We start from the raw sequence: 19,872 nt of genomic DNA on the forward strand, positions 1-19,872 counted from the left end.
TCTTTATGAATGGAAGAGCAGGTGTGAAAGGATGACCCTCTGCTGGACTCAAGTCTGTGCTGTCACTTCACACCAGTTGCTTCCCTGGCAGCCAGGTAGAGCTGTGAGTGACAGTGCACCCGGCATGTCATCCTGGGAGTGAGACGGTCACCATGGATCCCGGTAGACAGGCCCTTCCCTTTGCCATAGTTAGAACATGGCCTCCTTTTTTCTGGCTTCATTTCTTTTTCTTTAGTTTGCTTGAGCCCTTCTTCCAACAGCTGGGAATGTCAGTTTATGGTGGGAAGTTCTCTTGGCATGAAACTCAAAGTAATTTATAAACCCCAGATCCTAACAGTTTCATAAATAAAGTATGCTCAGCAGATGAAAAAACCGTTTGTAATCTTAAAACTTGCTACAGTGTTACAACTGGAGAAGTATCTACTTGGTAATATCTTTTTTCTGCTGCTTTCTTCCCACCTACCTGCTCATTCTCTGGCTTTTTTTTTTTTTTTTAAATCTCTGTATATTAAGACATTTAATGGGAAATTCTATATGTCATACAACTAAAAATGCTACCATTTTTTGATGCTCAGCACTGTCTGCTCAGCACTGTCTTAAACTCTTTTTAACCCTCAAAGAATCCTGGGCTACCGTTTGCCTCATTTGAACCAGTGCATGTAAATATTCTTTGAAATGAATCCAGCAAATATTAATTTTTCTACTTTAAAAAATGAGGTTCTTCCCCTCACACTTCCCTCACCAGTCCCTTTTATCCCCTGGTGACAATAGCATCGGAGGATTCAGAAACCAAATGAGAAACAGTTTAGCTTCTGATTTTTGATGTTGCAGTAATATTTACTTCTTTAAAATATGAAGTGAACAGGTGTGCCTGGCTGGCTCAGTTGGTAGAGCATGCAACTCTTGATCTGGGGATTCTAAGTTTGAGCCCCGTGTTGGGTGTAGAGATTACTGAAAAATAAAATCTTAAAAAATAATAAGATAAAATAAAATATGAAGTGGACAATAAAGAGGTCTTCCCATTATTGTATTTCCCTTTATTTCCCTTACCCCCCCCCTTTTTTTTAAGATTTTATTTATTTGACACTGAGAGAGAGCACAGGCAGGGTAAGCTGCAGGCAAGGGAGAGGAAGAAGCAGAGTCCCCTCTGAGCAAGGAGACTGACGAGAGGACCGTGAGATCATGACCTGAGCTGAAGGCAGAAGCTTAACCAACTGAGCCACCCAGGCGCCCCTGCCCTTACCCCTTATTTTAACCTAAGATGTCGAAGCAGGTCATCTCAGCTGTGAGCAGATTGAAATTGTTAGTTTTTAAACTGTTTAGCAGTGATGGTAATTTAAGTTTAGACAAAAATGTAATTGTTATACAAACATTGCCTAGTGCTCTGTAAATAGTGGACACTCAAGGTGATTGGACTTTTTAGTATTTAGTTCATCCTTTCATTCAGCAGACGCCAGGTAACATTACTCCCACATTCTTTTATTTTTTATTTTTTATTTTTAAAAGATTTTATTTATTTGACAGAGACAGCCAGCGAGAGAGGGAACACAAGCAGGGGGAGTAGGAGAGGGAGAAGCAGGCTCCCAGCAGAGGAGCCCGATGTGGGGCTCGATCCCAGAACGCCAGGATCATGCCCTGAGCCAAAGGCAGACGCCCAACGACTGAGCCACCCAAGCGCCCCTACTCCCACATTCTGAGGGTAGATTAATGATACAGCCTCTACTCCTCAAGGATTCTAGAGTGGGGAGATAAACACACAAACATAATTTACTCCAGTGAGAGAAGTTCTGTAATACGAGCTCTGAGTTTGTAGAGCAAAGGCGAGTAAAGCATTCTAGGGGACAAGACCGTGTGAAGGCATAGCGAAGTCCAAGTGCGTGGAATATTTGAGAAGTAGCAAACATTTTGGAGTGACTGGCATATAAGTCAAATTGGGAATCAGGGAGATCTGTGAAACATTTTGAGATGAGATTGAGAGGAAGAATATCAGCTCTTGAAGGGCCTGGGAGCCCTTGCGTTGCCTCAATAAGCAGAAGATCTTAGACTTTATGATGGAGGAGATGAGGGGGGAGGGTGGGTTTACCTATTTCAGTTGGATGATTCTCTTTTCTTTTTCATGGAGGCCGTGGAGGGTCAGTACTATGCTAAAAGAACAAAGGGTTAGAATTTCCAAGGCCTACTTCTTGGGGGACTTTTCATCTATAAACATTTTAATGCTTTGGGTGTCAAATGACAAAAACAATACAATTTAGTAAGGAGTTTGCTGTCCTTTATTCAAAGGAAATCAGTCCGTGGATTGGGGAAGTACAGTGCTTAAGAAGCAGAGGCACACTTCCCGAGGAATTTTGGGCAAGAGCGAGTTTTATAGAGCATTACAAGAGGCACTGCATCACAGCCTGACTAAGCGGTTGGAGACTTCCTTATAAGGCGAGCAGCAGGTCCTATTTTCTAGGGTAAGGTAAGCTGGCTAAAGCTGAGTTGGAGGGTTGTGATTGGTATATGTTAGGTTTCCTTGACAGTGAGGCATTTCCCAAAAGTTTAGACTTAGATTTTTAGACTTGAGATTTGTGATGTGAGCCCGGCCTCCATTTTGTGGGTCCCAGTATGTGATTTGTCTTTATGGGGAGTCACATAAGTTAGATTGCTAGCTTCAGTTTTTTGATCCTGTTTGCTTCCCACTCTTTGAAACTTAATCAGGGAGAATCACAGTTTTCTCGAGTTAAACGTGTACTAAGAAATGTGTCTGAAATTCAGTAGAATATGGCTTTGAAATGTTATTGCATGTAAGTATGTGCATATAAACACAAACGTCATTTCCTTCCAGGTAAGAAACTTAGATTGTAACTTTGTCCCCTTCGGGTTTTATTAGTAAAGAGTGTCATCAGTCATCATCATCAGTAGAATTATCGACTGTCATTGTAATGATAATTTATTAGAAATTGTTTCCTGGAGACAATAACAGGGAACATTTGGTCAATCTGGAAAGTAGCTTCGTTGCCTTGGTAACGGATAGGAAAGATGCAGAGAAACCAGTTGTGGAACGTATCAAAACCACGGCCCTGAACAGGTTGAGTACTAGCTCAAGGCACAGGCAAAACCAGAAACATCTGCCAGTGCATCTGCTGAGATCAGAGACCTGCCAGTTGTGCCAACACTCTTGGAGGCTAGACACGTCGTTATGTGACCTGATGAAGGAGCTTTAGAAGCCACCTACTGACCGGACACATGGGAATCTCTGCACTTTCCTTAGACTCAGACTGGAACGTAAATGTCTTTAACCCAAAGGACCTTCCAAGTTGGAACCTCTCTACATGAGTTTAAGGATGGGAAGGGTCAGGTCAAGTGATACAAAGTCCGTATAAAAGGAATCCATTCATCCTTCCACTGAGAGAACTTTTCTGAGAGCCTACTTAATTGTATCTGGGCACCCCTATGGCAAAAATGGACTGGTCATTTTCTCACTTTCTGGTAGTTCCCAGGAAAGGCACATAAGTAAAAGATTATGGTGTCGTTGCCGAATCCTAAGACGGAGTAGAGCAATTGTGATGTTGTAAAAACATGAATGAGTCCGTTTGGGGGTGAGGGTCTGGGAGACTTCACAGAGGTGAAGTGAGTTCTATAGGAATAGCAGTAGAACGTAGAGGAAAGGAATTCCAGTGGCAGCTGAGTCTAGAATTGAAGCCTTCTGGTCCCTAAGTACATTTATTTTTGCCTGGACGTGCTCAGCCTTTTAAGACTTGATGTAAGTTCCTCATCTACGAACTTGGTAAAGGATCAGAGTGGCTGGGGAGGTTTGAGTTCTTGCTACAGCCGTATCCTGTGGGTGAATGTGAATTCCTGAGTGAAACTATGACTGTAATTCTGAATTGGACCAGAGCACTGATAGAGCCGTCCTCAGATTTTACTAAGTCTTCTGTGCTAGGATTTCCCCATCTTTCGTGATCCAGGTAGCATCCACCTCATTTGAACATCTTTAAACCCGCTAATTCTTGTTCCGTCTGATCTCTTCCTTGGTATGTATTAAGCCACTCTGTCCCTTTCCCTGTGTAAGAGTCTCTGGATCTCCACTTGCTCTTGCTGAAGCAGTACCTGGGTGCCTGTTCTAGCACCACGAGGGGAAGCTCACAGTGTTGAGGCACTATACAAAATCATAACATAAATTGAAGTTCTCTTGAGAATGGAAACTAATAACCGAAGATTGCTAAGGAAGAAGTTACTCCTCCCTCATTCTTTGCATAATTAAAACAAAGCAAGACCATGATGAAGGTATAAAGTAGACACTAAAACGAAATGCATTGCTGCTTTTTCTCCTTTGTTTCAAGCTTGCCTTTCCCCCCAAGCACATACGTGTATACATACTGTATATTAACTTGGAAGTTTTGAATTGAGCACAGAAAGGTAAATGACAGGTATTATAAATTAAAGCCTGCAGGACTTGTCTTCACTGAGCAAAACAGAAACAATGAAAAGGAGACGCACCCAATGACTTAGATGAAGTTCTGCTCAGCGATGTGGAAAGGCTGGTGGTCAGAACCCAAGCATCTTCCATGCATCTTTTCCATTAACTCACCATGTGAGCTCAGACCAACCACTCCATTCCCCCCTGCCCCCGCTAGATCCCCTTTGCTCTTCTGTAAAATGGAAGATGAAGTTAGAGTTGCAGCATTCTGAGCCTGTCCTGTGGCAGATAGTTCATTGTCCTTGCAGTACTGTTTTCACAAAATGATCCTTACCCATTTAAGAAACAAAGGAGCAAAGGGGGGGGGAAGAGAGACAAACCAAGAAACAGACTCTTAACTACAGAGAACAAACTACCAGAGGGGAGAAGGGGCTGGAGGGATGGGGGAAGCAGGTGATGGGGATGAAGGAGGGCACTTGGGATGAGCATCGGGCGATTTAAATAAAAACTAAAAAAATAATAACAAAAGTATAAAAATAGAATAAAATGATCCTTGTCCTCAGAGATCGGGAGAATAGGATGTTATTTTCTTTAGGCAATGCCTCACATTTTGAGAGCTAGCTAGCTTTTCTTTTTCTGTTATTTGTTAATTATTGAAATTGGGGTTTGTATGGTGTTTCTTGGCAGTGGTGGTTTATTTTTGCCTACTTTTGTTAGAGGGGACCTCATGCAGTAATTTTCCAGTCCAGGGATTTACGTTTTATCCTTTCACATCAAATTCCCTACTGGAAGTGGTAAAACCTACTTCATATGTGAATACATTTTCTTAGTGTTTTGTTTTGGTTTTTTTTAGCTAGCATCAGAGGGTACATTGTCTGTGTTAAATGTTTTTTATATTACTTCACCCCTACACAAGGGGTGGATTCTGTGGCCGTCCCCATATTATGCCTTATGTTCTCCTGTTATACTCAGACCCCGTGGTGACACCAAGCTTACGTGTCAGCTTGAGCATGTAGCCGACATGGTGTTTCGGGCACTCACCTGTACTCTGGACTTCCTGTCTGGGCTTACACCTCTTGGCCACTGACCCCTCAGATTGCCCCTTCAGCTCTCTGACCCTTGAGCCTTAGAACTCAGGTCTCTGCTTGGTGCCGTGGCCAGATGCCACATCATTGTCTTCTTCCAGCTGACCATGTGTCAGATAAGTAATAACTTCCGGTCCAGACTGGGTGCTTCTTTGTGACCGGCCAGCTTCATTCTCCTGGTTCCTGCTCCTGGTCTTTGGCTGACTTTGCAGTTTGCTATTTATAGATAGAGTCACTGAGACAGGATATGTGGGATGTGAAGGTACCCAGGACTGGCAACTCTTGTTATTGCCTGAGCTTTGTTTGTTGTGTCTGTCATCAGTGCCAGTGGGAGGGTGTGGAGAGGCTGGTTAGAATTCACCGTCACTGGACTCTGAGAAACAAGTGCCCATGCTTGTTCTTCACCTGGGTTCTCTCCACCCCTTCAGAATACGGCAGCCAGCTCAGAGAGCTGAGTTGTCTCGTCAGATGTGCTGCTACGTTCCCTAGTCATGCCTCTTCCAACAGGCAGCACCCTCGCATGGGGAGCGGCGGGGTCCACTGAGCATACTGGCCCCTGGAGCCCCAAGTTAAACGTTGGACATAGGGACATAGGGACAGACCTGTGATTCCTTGATGCACATTTCAGCCTTTTCATTGAGATGGAAGAGTGTTAAAACCAAGAGACCAGAAACCACCTTCAAGATTCCCTGCATTTTATGGATGAAGAAACTGAAGCTAGGAGCAGTTAAGTGCAGTAGTCAGAATGGTAACTAGTAAGTGGCACAGAAAGATTTTAAAACCTGGTCTTCTGACTCCAAGCCAAATTATTTTTTTCCCCCACAAACCAAAGGTAGACGGTGTCAGTGAATTGAGGCTACGCATGTGTGTTGGGGGCTGGGAGTGATTAGTTTCTGAGTGGTTGGGGTTGTTGAGGTACACCTGATATCTAAGGTATTTTCTAAAATTTGCCTCTGGCTTGTTTGGACAGCGTTGCAACAACAGCCTTCCATCAGACTTTCATAACTTTCATCATATATTATACATACTTAATTATATCATTCACTTTAATGTTTGTGTATCAGAAAGCCAAGATTCAGCTTTATTTCATCACCAAGCTGTACGCAAGACTCATTTTTCATTTTCCCCAAGTACTTAGTAGAATCATAAGCCTTCTGGCACCCCCTTCATTTCATTATGCATCTTTCCTTCCCTTTCCTTGGTGGGAGTTTTGCGGTAGAATGAGATGACCTTGGTTCCTTGACAGTGAAACTTTGTTGGCTTTCACATGGACTGCTGCTAAACTGCTTAAGGTCAAGAGGAACAAGAGGCTCAGTTTATGTTCAGGACAAAGGCTAAATGGAAATGCACATTTTTGAGTATTTCAACGCCACCACTCCTGACCATGAACGGAGCCCAGCGTTAAGTACCATAGAAGGCATACACAGTTGGTTCCTGCACTATAGTTGGGGACTTGAGAGAAGTTACGTGCATGGTGTGAGTAGTAGAGAAGCGGTGCTTGGAGACAGAGGCTCCAGTTAAGGAAACTTCCCTGGTCTGGGGTTTGGTTAACTCGTCACGTTTTATAGATCAAAGAGAGCAATCTTAACTTGCCCGCTTGTTCTAAAAGCATTATTAAAAAACTATAACCAGATCAGTGCAGTCTGACTTTCCTTAGTCTTGGAAAAAGGCATCCCGTGTATTCTTGATAGAATATTTCATGGTATCCTGTGTTAGCACATGATGGTGACTTACAGGGGAAGCAACCAAAATCAGCTCTGTTCGAGGTAGAGTATGGCCAGTCCTTTCAGTGTAACTTTCTTTTTCAAGAATTTTCTTTTATGGATCCTTCAGTCCTGAATGTACAGTTTATAAACTCAGAGGCCAGCACAGCAAAGGACCGTGCTGGATTAAATCGGGGCCGTGGGCCCTGTCACAGATTGCCAGGGTCCCCGTGCTCCTCAGGTCGGGGGAAAATGAACTGGCCCCTGTGTGTTCACATGGCAACTTAGCAGTCGGCTGGCTGGAAAGAGCAGGGCTGGTGCAGGAGGGAGGGAGGCAGCTTGTCCAAGGAACCAGGGGGGAGCAGGGTCAGGAGTCAAAGTGCAAGGGGGATATGTTGTCACACAAGTGTCTTGTAACTGGGATATACGTCTCCAAAGCCCTGACTCCTGAAATCTGTGAAGGAGCCCTTCATTAAACTCTGCCACGGTGCAGAGCCACAGATGAAGCTCTCCCCGGGCTTTGGGGGACTCCACTCGTCAGTTTTCAAATGAATTTGATAAGTTGCTATGACAGCAAGCCCACTCGTGCTCTGAGAAATGAACGCCTCCAGTTTTGATACTACATTAAGGTCTTTTTTAAGTGAAATTTTGAGCCATTTTCTGAAATCATTGTTCTCGAAGGGTTATGACTGGGAATCAGCAAATGAGTCTTGCCTATTTTTAAAACGTTTTTCGAGTGGGTGAATGGGGAAGTGTGGGCATAGTGTCAGATAAGTGAACGTGTGGGTATTCATGTATCTATATCAGTAAGAGCTGAGTAATTACTATCCTCAGTACCCAGATTGGCCCCCTACCGTGTTGTAAATTGCAGATCTAAACAGAGTGCTAGCTAACAGGAAATTACACTTTCAGTTTAACAGTGGCATTTGATTGTGCAGAAAGTAGCAGTTTCTTCCCTTTCTCTTTCTCTTTCATTCTTTCGTTCACACTAGTAAATATGTTAGCACCCAGCTGCTGGAGGAAAGAGGAGCTTTGGGGGAAAAATAGGTTTTGTCATGAGTACTGGGGACTTGGTGTGATGTCACTGCCAGCTCTGTGTGATCGTAGGTGGTGTTAGAGCTCCAGGAGCGCGGGGGGAGAGCAGTCGAAGAGACGATGTCGCTCTCAGACAAGCAGTCTGCCTCTCGCACTGCTGCTTACGGCCAGCTCTGTCAGGGCCAGCCTGCAGAGTGCCGAATGGACCCCCCAAAAGAAATCAGCCAAGCTGGATTTGAGTGGCAGAGGACAGAGGGCAAACTGAATGAAATTGGACTGAACGTCAGCATGGACGGGCGGCTGAAAGACGGGCTTGTAAAGAATGCCGGCTTCCTGGAGCAGAATAAGCTCTGCTTCTTCGAGGGGCAGCTAGACAAAGAGCGCAGCCCTGAAGGGCAGGGCAAGGAGTATCAAGCAACCTCGGGTCACCTTGAGAGCAGGTATGTGATTTCAGAAACCTGCCATTCCTCGGAGGGGAACTCATTCCACCAGAAGACAGCCGGGTTCCATGTGGGACCCGGAGAGGGTCCAGACAAGAACAAAGCCTCTACAGTTCAGGGGATGGTGGCAGGGAAGAATGGGCCAGAGACCAAGAGCCAGCCAGATCTGGATTTCCCTGCGGCTGCTGACATCCCCACCCGGTATGCTAAGGAGCAAGAAACCAGTGTTTGGAACCCCAACTTTCATCCAGTGGCTCAGGGCCTGAGGGAGGCAACTCCAGGAAAGGAGAATGGCATCACCGCCAGCTGCCGGGTACCTGGGGTGGTGAAGGATAACTCCAGGCTGCCTGAATGTGAGTCCTCCCCACCGGTGGCTATCGCATGCCCAGCCCCCACAGTGGAGCCTTCACCCACTGCCATCCCACCGATCACTATGGTGGAGTTCCCCCAGGAGTATGTAAATGCCAGCTCTCATGACCGAGACCATGAGAAGGAGCTGGAGAGATTGAGTTCTCCCGAGGAGGGGGCTTTGCTCAACCAGGTGCCCCAGCAGAAAAAAGCAATGCGCCGGGCCCTGTCAGAATGTTCTCACCTCTCGGTTCCCCCAGCTGTCAACCTTGCAGATAAATATCCTGAACTCCCTGCCCGAGAAGAGCTTTCTTCTGGCCTGCCGCCTCTTACCAATAGCCCCGTGCCAAGTCCTACGCCCAGGAAAGTGGGGGCTCCTGCCGTAAGGCGCTCCATGACGGTGGCTGAGGAACAGACAGATAGCTACAGATTGATCCCCGGGGAACTGCCTACTGAAGACATGCCTGCTTTCATCTGTGAGGAACCTGTGGCCAAGAGGAAAGAACTGACCCCCTTCAGCAACAGCAGCGGCGGCAGCTCTGGGAAGAAGGAGCTGGGCTCTGCTGGATTGTGTCTGCATGGTAAGCTGGAGCAGATTCCTGAAGTAAGCAGCAAGGAGAAAGGGCAAGAAGATGTTAGTGAAACAGGAACGGATTCGTGCTCCCAGGTCTGCCGGGGAGGTGAGAAACAGCCAGGACAGACGGCTCTGACAGGGAAGAAAGAAATTGAGGTCACTGCAACCCAGAGCACTCCATCGTTCCTGTGTGAAGAGACCCCACGTGATGGTATGTTTCTAAATTTTGCCTCCATGGGGAACAAGCAGACAGCAAGGAAGAAACCAAAGTGACAGATTACCAGCAGGAGCGTTAGGCAGCTTATTACCACTGGAGTCTGTGTGCCTGGGGAAAGCTGAATTCTTTGCATTGGAAGGTTGCTGGGCGTGAGGCGAGAAAGTGCACAAAGTGAATCTAGCTAGGTCAGCCTGAATGTCTGCTGCCATGACGGATAGTGGGGCCTGGGAGTGTGGGCCAACGGGATCAGAGGGTGGCGGACACAAGAAATAGAGCCCCTTACTTGACCTCATGTCACCCTGCCCCCTCCATCCCCCATCCTCCCACCCCTCAGCTCCCTGTTGTTTGAGCCAGATGATTCCTGAGCCCTAAATCATCCAATCACAACTGATTGATTTCCTTGCTTGAAAATCTGCCATGGTGTGGGTTCACAGCGGGCGTATCAGCACTAACCTCCTCATTAAGTAGCACAGCCTGGGTGCAAGCTCTGTTTTCCATTTTGCTTTGGAGAACATTTTACTTTTGTTCAAGTGGAAAAAGAACCTTTTAAAGCTGGCTATTTAATATTCTTTTCCTGTTCTTCATGTTTGACCCAATCTTGATTCTAGTCTTCTCTTTCTGTATGTGTGTGGAGAATTTGTGGGGAGAAGGGAAAGAAAGGGAAAGGAGAGAGAAGGAGAGATTTGCACTTAATAAACAGCTGTCACAGTCTTTGTGGCTGCCTTCTGTGTCTTTCTCTGGCTCTTCTCTTTCCCAACCCCCCCACCCCCACCCCGAGCTTATTGTTGGTGGTCTACAAAAGCTTGTTTTCCTCCGAATCCAGTTTGAGCACAAAGGGCCGTGATTCACAAGCTGCTTAATGGGGATTTAAACCGTGTGTGTTGTCTAAAAAATAGCCTCTTCCCCTAATATTTATTCCTCTCAGTACATTTTCATGAAATTTTTTACTCATTTACTCTTAAAATTAGAATTGGTGTATTCTAGGGGAAGGGGAAGTGGAAAGGACCCTAGAAGACTAAACAGGGTTTTTTTTTTTAATGGAGATGGGCAAAGAAGCTTCCATCTCCTCTGTGATTTGTGACTCCAAGATGACACACACTCAGGTCCTCTGCGCTGTTGCTTACTGCTAGCTGGGGCAGAACTGCAAGCCCTCGTGGATAGGATTGTGTCGTCTTGTTGATCTGCTGCTGCCCGGTTCCGTGCCGTATACCCTTCGAGGTGGCGATGAGTGCAGAGTTCCGTTTATTTCAAAAGTTTATCCTAGTTCATGCTAACAGAAGTTCATGGTGGTAGAAAAAAAATTCAAGTAATGCAAACCTCACTGATCTATTCACCTAATAAAATGTTTCAAGTGCCGTCTCTACTGAACACCATGTAGGTACAACTAGATAAAGATTCATTTACTTAACGTGCTTTCCGTCTGTCAGTCACTATCCAGGCACTGGATATTGTCGTTAGATTGCCCAGCAAGTTATGATCTAATTGGGGTGGGGGAAAGGAACGGTGAGAGGGGTGAATCACGGAAACTACCAGGAGGAGGTGGTTTGGAAGCCTTGGATATCTAACATTGCGAGGGAAAGCCTTCCAGGCAAAGGAACTCACGTAAGCAAAGCTATGAAGCCTAGAGAGCTCACATTAGGTAAAAGAACAATGACCAGTATTCATGGGCCACCCTTGTAAGGATTATTTAATTTCAAAGAACGGAAACATACTCAGAGGAACTCAAATTTATAAAAAGGTGTTTATTGACAGGGAGGCTCAGGGAAGCCAATTGCAGGAAGTGTAGCCGGGCTGCTGCCATTGTGTGCCTCTCAGGACATCTGCTTCGCCCTAAACACGTGTTCCCTTCTCTTCCCTTCTGGGAACTGTTTTTTGTCTGCCATCTCTGGCATTTTGCTGTTTCGGTGACTGGTCCACACGGGGCATTGGGTTGCCATGGTTTGGGCTCCATGCCCCACTTCATGCTACCTTATATCCCTTATGTCTGTTTACCTCATTTATCTGGGGGCTTCTCGAGAGAAGGGTGTGAGTGGAGCAAACATGTCCAAGCCATCTGTACATACGTGACCAGAAATGATGGGAGAACAAATCTAGAAAGTTGTTTGGAACCCAAGCTTCAAATGCCCCCCTAAGATGTTTTAAAAAAAAGAGTGGCTGCCTGTGACAATACGGTGGCCCACAGGAGGCTTTGGGATGACTCACCTGTTCTCAGTAGATAAGAGGAACTGGAGGACAGACGATGGAAGGCAAAACTCCTTGTGACAACAGCTTGATTTATGTAGTAGTAGCAGGTGAAATATGACGTGAAGGGGAAATAGAACAGGTGAAATCAACTAATCAGCTTGACTCGAAAACTGGATGTGGAGAGAGAGAGGAGTCAAAGTGGTGCTCTGACACTGAGCCTGGGTTTCCCAGCAGGCACACATACTGGAAAAATCCAACAGAGGGGAGAAGCTTTGGGGAGCAGTTATAAGTTCTGTTTTGAGCATTCTTTTTCGAAACTGTGGGGACGTTTGGGTGGTGGTCTCTAGCAGTTGACTGGCACAGACCCCTGGGGCAAAGAAGGAGGGTCATGGGGAGAAGCATCATCTGGGTGAGAGACAGCAGTTTCTGCTTATGTGTATGTCACGTGTTCTTCACTGGATGACAACTGCTTATACAGGTTGAGATGTTAACATGCTTATATTGTAGTGCAACTTTGTATACATGTGGTTTACTGAAAAATCTTGTGCCTGTTGAAAAATGTTCATAATGATCTGGGGCTAATGGCGGTAAGTCACACGTTTGGTAAGGTATTCTTTCCGCTTGCTATAGAAAAAAAGACATTAGCAACCTTGCATGGTGTTTTTCTTTCCTTCATATTTTAAAAAATATTTTATTTATTTGAGAGAGAGATCATGAGCAGGGGGAGGGAGAGGGACAGAGTCCCCGCTGAGCAGGGAGCCCAATGTAGGGCTGGACCCCAGCACCCTGATCATGACCTGAGCCAAAGTTAGACACTCAACCGACCAAGCCATCCAGGTGCCCCCATATTTTGAAAACAAAGCAAATTCAGTTTTGACAAAATACGTAGGGTTTCAAACATCAAAAAGTACAAAATGCTATACATTAGAAAATCTGCTGAGAGAAGACCACTGGATTCACTTTTCCTTGCTCCTCTCCTCTAAATGCAGCTAAATACTCTGAAAAGAATTCAGCAGACAATTATAAAAGGAATCTGAAAGGTGAAAACAAGAGGGCAGACTGGGTAGGGAGCTCAGGACTTGAAGAAGGACAGTGCACAGTGAGTTCCCTGGGTTTTGTTTCTAATCTCCCACGTACCCAGGTCTGGGTTCTGGGGAGTACCTACAACCTAGAAGTACCAACGAGCATAGGCACCCCCCCAAAAAAAAGAAAGAAAGAAGAAGGAGAAGAGAAGGAAAAATGAAAGAACAAAAAGCCTACTTTCTCTTGCCAAAAGACCAGGAAAGGGGAAGCCCTGTTTCCCTGCTCATATCCAGCAACAGCAGTGGGCTCAGTCCTGCTCAGCAGTGCTCATGAGGGCCTACCTGTTGCCCATGCCACACCTGACAGCACTACAGTACAACCTATCCCTAGTCTCCCACCAGGTGACAGTACCAGTGACACCCACAGGCCTGGTGTCTTCTAGCCTTCTATCCAGGAGCAGAAGGGGACCTTGGGAAGTTTCCTTCTACAGCCTTACCTCCAGCAGCAAAAGGCCAAGTAAGTGCTTTCTGCTTCCAGCAGTACCTGCAGAGATCGAACAGAAAGTCTGCCAGCACCGGGCAGCCAGAGAACTGGTCAAGAGAATCTGCATTCTGTGGGTCCAGCATCACTCAGCCCCCACCTAGTGGAACCACCTGGCCCAGGGAAGTGCCTTCAGCCCTTGCTGGAAGTACCAGCGGGGATTGAATGACAGTCTTATGAAGCCAGAAGAACACAGCAGGCCAGAAGTACATTACAAGTGCACTGGAAACTAAATTGTCACTGAAACTACAGCCAGAACATGCACCCTAAATTTAAACAGTGATTACCTGCTAACATACAAAATGAGGATTTAAAGCAGCCATTATAAAATTGCTTCCACAAGCAATGATGGATTATCTTGAAACAAATGAAAAACTAGAAAATATCAGCAAAGAAATAGAAGTTATAAAAAAGCACAAAATGGAAATAATAGGTAGGAAAAATACGGTCATCAGATTTTGAAAATGTGTCTCATGGACTCAGTAGTACCCTGGAAATGTCAGAGAACAGAATCCGTGAACTCTTGAGCACAGATTGATAGAATCTATTCTGTCTGAACAGCAGAGAGAAAACAGACTGGAAAAAATACTGCAACTCCTCAGAGACTTCAGGGGTAGTAATGCAAGATCTAACATTCGTATCATTGGAATCCCAAGAAACGAGAAAGAATGTGAGGCCGAACAACTATTGGAAGAAATAATGACTGAAAACTTCCCAAATTTGTCAAAAGACCTAAACCTGCAGATTCAAGAAACTGAATGAACCTCAAAGAGAAAAACCCAAGAAAATCTACGCCAGGACAGATTATAATTAAATTCTGCGAACGAAAGACAAAAAAAAAAAAAGTCTTAAAAACAGCCAGAGAGAAATTGCGCATTAGCTGTTGGGGAACAGCAGTTCAGGTGACAACGTGCTCCTTACCGGAAACCTTGGAGGGCGGGAGGAGGCGGCACAACGTTTTTCAAGTGCTAAAAGAAAAGAACAGTCCACCATAAGTTCTATATCTGGTAAAACTATCCTTCAGGAACAAAGGGCCAGCAACGGCGTTCCTGGAGGAAAACGAAGCATTTTTTGCCAGCAGATATACCCTTAGAGAACGGCTAAAGGACGCTCTGTGAAAGATAAGATACCATAAGAGGAGGAGGCTTGGAATTTCAGAAATGAAAGAACAATGAGAACAATGGAACGGGTAAAAATAGGGGCAAATATAAATGGACTATCCTCCTCATGATTTTAAAAATCATATTTGATGATTGAAACAAAAATTATAGTGCCATCTGATGTGGTGCGCAGCGTTTGAAAAGGAAATACCTAAGACGTTGTACTTAAAAAGCAGGGAGAACAAAAGATCCTAAATGGAAGTAAGCAAAACTATACCCTCAAAAGCAAAAAGTCAAAATGGGATTTTAAAAAATGTTCAAGTAGCCCAAAGGGGAAGGCAAGAGATACAGAGGGAACAAATAAAAATAAAAAACACAGCTGCCCTCCATGCCCTCCTCGCCGACACCATGCTCCAGTTCCTGCTTGGGTTTACTTTTGGTACCGTGGTGGGAATGTATCTGGCTCAGAACTGTGACATACCAGACCTGGCTAAAAACTAGAAGACATTCAAAAGGACTTGGATGCCAGGAAGAAGCCCCCTGGTTCATGGAGCAGACTCCAGTACTTCCTTCTGGATATTCCAGTTCTGCTGTTCTTGAGGGCCTCCTTACCATCTAAACCACCATTTTGTTTGAAATTCCAGCCTCAGCGATTTTCCTCTCCACTAGATCCTGCCTTGTCTGAGAGCACAAATGGGGCCACAAGTTAAGAACTATGCTTTTCCAACATCCTCACCTCTTCCCTTCCTCCTTCCAGCCACTTGAGATGGCCTAAGACTGGAATTACGGTGCTAGATTAGTAAATGTGACCTCTCATTAGTAGTCTCTCCTTCATTCTTTGGGATTTCTGCTACCTTTTTCCTAAAGAAAAATTGATGAGTTTTGTGTAGCTGATCACATTTTAAACAATGCCGATTACACAGTATAGCAATTATAATGGATGTTTAAACATTTGGTACTAAATTATGTTGTTTTGAAATAATTAAAATTAAAGGCCAGAGGGGGGGGAAAAACAATAAAATGGCAGAATAAGTCTTAGCCTATCAGTAATTACTTTAAATGCAAATAATCTACTACAATTAAAAGAGAGATTGGAAGAATAGATTAAAAATGACCCAAGTACATGCTGTCTACGAAAAATGCATATCAATCGTAAGGACCGTAGGGAGGTTGAAAGTAAAAGGTGGGAAAAGATGTATCATGTTAACATTAATTTTAAGTGGCTCTATTAATACCAGTCAAAGTGGACTTCAGAGCAAAGAATAAAGAATCAGTCCATCAAGAAGACAGAGCAATTCTAAATGTATATGCGCCAAAAAGCAGAGCTGCAGAATACATGAAACAAAATGATAGAGCTGAAAGGAGAAATAGAAAGATCCACAATTACGGTTCAGGACTTACATCCCACTCTAAGCAGTCAATAGAACTATTGGACAGAATATTAGCAAAGATAAAGAATAACTTAACAGTGCCATCACACAACAGGATCCAGTTGACGTTTACGGAAATTCCACCCAGCAACAGCAGCATGAATATATATTCTTTTCAAGCTCCCATGGAACATTTGCCAAGATGGATCCTGGGTCTTAAAATGAATTTCAGTACATCTAAAAGATTAAAATCAGGGGCGCCTGGGTGGCTCAGTCAGTTAAGCGTCTGCCTTCGGCTCAGGTCATGATCCTAGGATCCTGAGCAGGGAGTCTACTTCTTCCTTTCTCTGTGTCCCTCCCCCTTGCTCGTGCTCTCTCTTTCTCTCTTGCGCTCTCTCAAATAAAATCTTCAAATAAATAAGTAAATAAATAAAATCAAACAGAATGTGTGGTCAGCCATATGGAATCAAATTAGAACTCAATAGTAGAGGGGCGCCTGGGTGGCTCAGTTGTTAAGCGTCTGCCTTTGGCTCAGGGCGTGATCCTGGAGTCCTGGGATCAAGCCCCGCGTCAGGCTCCTCTGCTGCGAGCCTGCTTCTTCCTCTCCCACTCCCTCTGCTTGTGTTCCCTCTCTCGCTGGCTATCTCTCTCTGTCAAATAAATAAAATCTTTAAAAAAAATTAAAAAGATTTAAAAAAAAAGAAATCAGTAGTAGAAAGACCACAGGAAAATCTTTAATCGTTTGGAAATTAAGAGTACACTTCTTAATAATCCATGGGTCAAAGAGGAAATTATTACAGGATAATTTAAAAATAAAATGAGGGCTCTGGCTGGCTTAGTCAATGGAGCATGCAACTCTTGATCTCAGGGTACTAAAAAGAAAACGAACTGAATAAAAATGAACATACAACATACCCAAATTTGTAGAATGCAGCCGTGCAAGTGCTAAGAGGGGAACTTATGGCTCTACGTGTTTACAGTAGAGAAAAGATCTCAAATCAGTAGTCTAAGTTGTTACATCAAGAAACTAGGGGGAAAAAACGAAATAAATCCAAAGCAAGCAGAAATCAGTGAAACTGTAAACAAGAAAACAACCAAGAAGTTTATTAAACGAAGGGCTGGCTCTTAAAATACCAATACAGCTGGTAAACCTTGAACAAAATTGACAAAGATAAAAAGAGAGAAGACACAAACCACTAACAACAGGAATAGAGGATATCACTACAGCCATTAAAAGGATATAAGTGAACAGTAGAAGCACCTTTACACCCCCAGATTCAATAACTTAGAAAAAATTCCTTGAAAAGCACAAATTACCAAAACTCAACCAAGATGAAATAGATAACCTGAATAACCATTAATAAAATTAGACTTTTTAATTAAAAAGTTCCTGAGGGATTTACTGTAGGGGTTTACCTTATATTTAAAGAATAATTAACACCAATTTTACACATTCTCTTCCAGAAAATGTAAGAGGAGGGAATACTTCTGATTCATTTTATGAGGTCTGTATTTGATACCAAAACAAGAGACCATACAAAACAAACTACAGACTAGTAAATCATGAACTTAGATGCAAAATATTAATATCATATCCAGCAATATATAAAAATTGTACACAATAGCCCAGTGGAGTTTATTCCAGATATACATGGCTGGTTCAGTAATCAAAAACCAAATCAACATAATCTGTATCAACAGTCTAAAAATTCATAAGCACAGGGGTCCGTGGGTGGCTCAGTCATTAAGTATCTGCCTTCGGCTCAGGTCATGATCCCAGGGTCCTGGGATCGAGCCCCACATCTGGCTCCTTGCTCAGCAGGAAGCCTGCTTCTCCCACTCCCCCTGCTTGTGTTCACCCTCTCGCTGTCTCTCTCTCTCTAAAATAAATGAATAAAATCTTCAAAAAATAATAAAAAATAAGAAATAAAAAAATTCATAAGCACAGAAGTGCATTCAACAAAACCCCAACATCCATTTATGATAAAACGCTCATCAAAGATGAGAGGGAGAACTTTCTCAACTTGATCAACTTCCTCATCTACAAAAAACCTACTGTACCGTCACACTTAACGTGAAATATTGAGTGGTTTCCCCTGAAACTGGGAAGGAGGCAAGGATGCCTGCTGTCACCACTCCTACTTAATGTTGTAGTTCTGGAAATTCTGATTAGCACAACAAAGTGAAAGGAAATAAAAGGGCATTTAGATTAGAAAGGAAGAAATAAATCTGACATGATTGTATAGAAAATTCCAAGGAATCTACCAAAACAACTCCTAGAACTAGTTAAGTGTTTAAGCAGGGTCACAGGATGGAATTAACTGTGTTTCCATGAACTAACAGTGACACATCTTAATAAAAATCCTGTGCACCAGTGTTTGTCACCGCAGCAGGTGAGTAGGGAAACTGGTAGAGCCGCACCGCGGAATGTGGTCAGCAGTAAAAGGGAACTAGCTAACCGCCGGTAACGCGGCACCGCCGGCGCATCTCAGAAGCATTACGCTGGGTGAAAGAAGCCAGACACAAAAGGGAACATACTGTGTGATTCCATTTATGTAATATTCTTGAGATAATGTTCCAGAGATGGAGAGCAGATTAGTGGTTGCCAGAGATTTAAGGATTAGAAAAGGGAGGGGGGGTGGCCCTAAAAGGGTGACGTGAGGGAGCCCTGTGGTAACGGCACACTTATCTGTCCTGATTGTTAGCAGTGGTTATGTAAAGCTGCACGTGCTCAGATTGCATGGCACTGTGTGTGTGCGCATGCACACGTGCACGCACACGCTCGCAGAGTGCACGTGGAACTGAACACATCCGCGTAAGCTCTGTGGGTGTACCGATATCCGTGTCCTGGTTTTGATAGTGTACTGCACTTTGCAGGAGGTAGTGTTGGGGGAGGCAAGGTCAAGCGTACACAAATTAAGTTCCCTCCGAAGGCCTTTTTAAAGTGCACGTCCAAGGGTATTTGCATTAGAAGTGTATTTTGCCCCCATCCCTTCTCTAGACAAACGGGTTTCGTGTTATCTTACTATTCTGCACCTTACTTTTTTTCTTCACTTAATAGAAATGGTTCCATAGTGGACATGCTTTATTTTTTCAGACGTGGAGATTACATTGATAATTCTGCCGTGGGGCTATAATCACGTTTCTATGAGCAGACTTCCAGGGTGTTTCCATTGTGTGCTGTTAGGAACAGTGTTCTGATGAAGACCTTACACATGTGCTGTTTGGCTGGTGTATGAATATACCTCTGAAATGGGTTTCTGGAAATCGGATATCTGGATTAGAATTTATCTACACTTACAGTCTTCAGAGACACCGCTGGATTGCCCTGCGTGGGAGTCGTGCCCGTTCCACACACTTAGCAGCAGGGAGTATCTTCATTTCTCCCCACAGGCTGTTTTCACCTTGTAGGACTTCTGACAATATGTTAGGTTAAAAATGGCATCTCAGTGTGGTTTTAATTTTCATTTCTCTGAAAATTTGGGCATCTTATTTTCAGTTTGTATTTCGATTCATATTTATTTTTCTGCAAACTAGGTTCAGAATCTTTAGGCCGTTATTCCAGTGGGTTGTTGGCTTTTATAGGAGTTAGTGATTTATAGGCGTAATGTATATAACACGCTCTTTGTCTTTGATGTGATGCTCAGTATTTTTTTTTCCTGTTTATTGTCTGCTCTCTGACTTTCCTTATCATTTTCTTTTTTTTTTTTTCTCCTTTTTCTCTTTTTTATTTTTTTGGCCACATTGCCTTTTTTTTTAGTTTTTCCTTAGTCAGACTGATTTGTGGCTTCTGGATTGTGTGCCACTCAAAAAGGCCTTTCCCACACCCAGGTTATACATTTCATGGTGTCTAA

At 44.0% G+C, this 19,872-nt stretch overlaps 1 protein-coding gene across 4 annotated transcripts in view; it reads left to right on the forward strand.

Annotated features, from left to right (window-relative positions):
- MAP4 (microtubule associated protein 4) overlaps positions 1–19,872 on the forward strand; it is a 183,233-nt gene that overhangs the window by 141,480 nt on the left and 21,881 nt on the right. The window lies entirely within an intron of this gene.

The sequence above is a fragment of the Ursus maritimus genome, unplaced genomic scaffold, assembly GCF_017311325.1.
Source record: "Ursus maritimus isolate PB19 unplaced genomic scaffold, ASM1731132v1 scaffold_14, whole genome shotgun sequence".
NCBI classification, from domain to species: domain Eukaryota; kingdom Metazoa; phylum Chordata; class Mammalia; order Carnivora; family Ursidae; genus Ursus; species Ursus maritimus.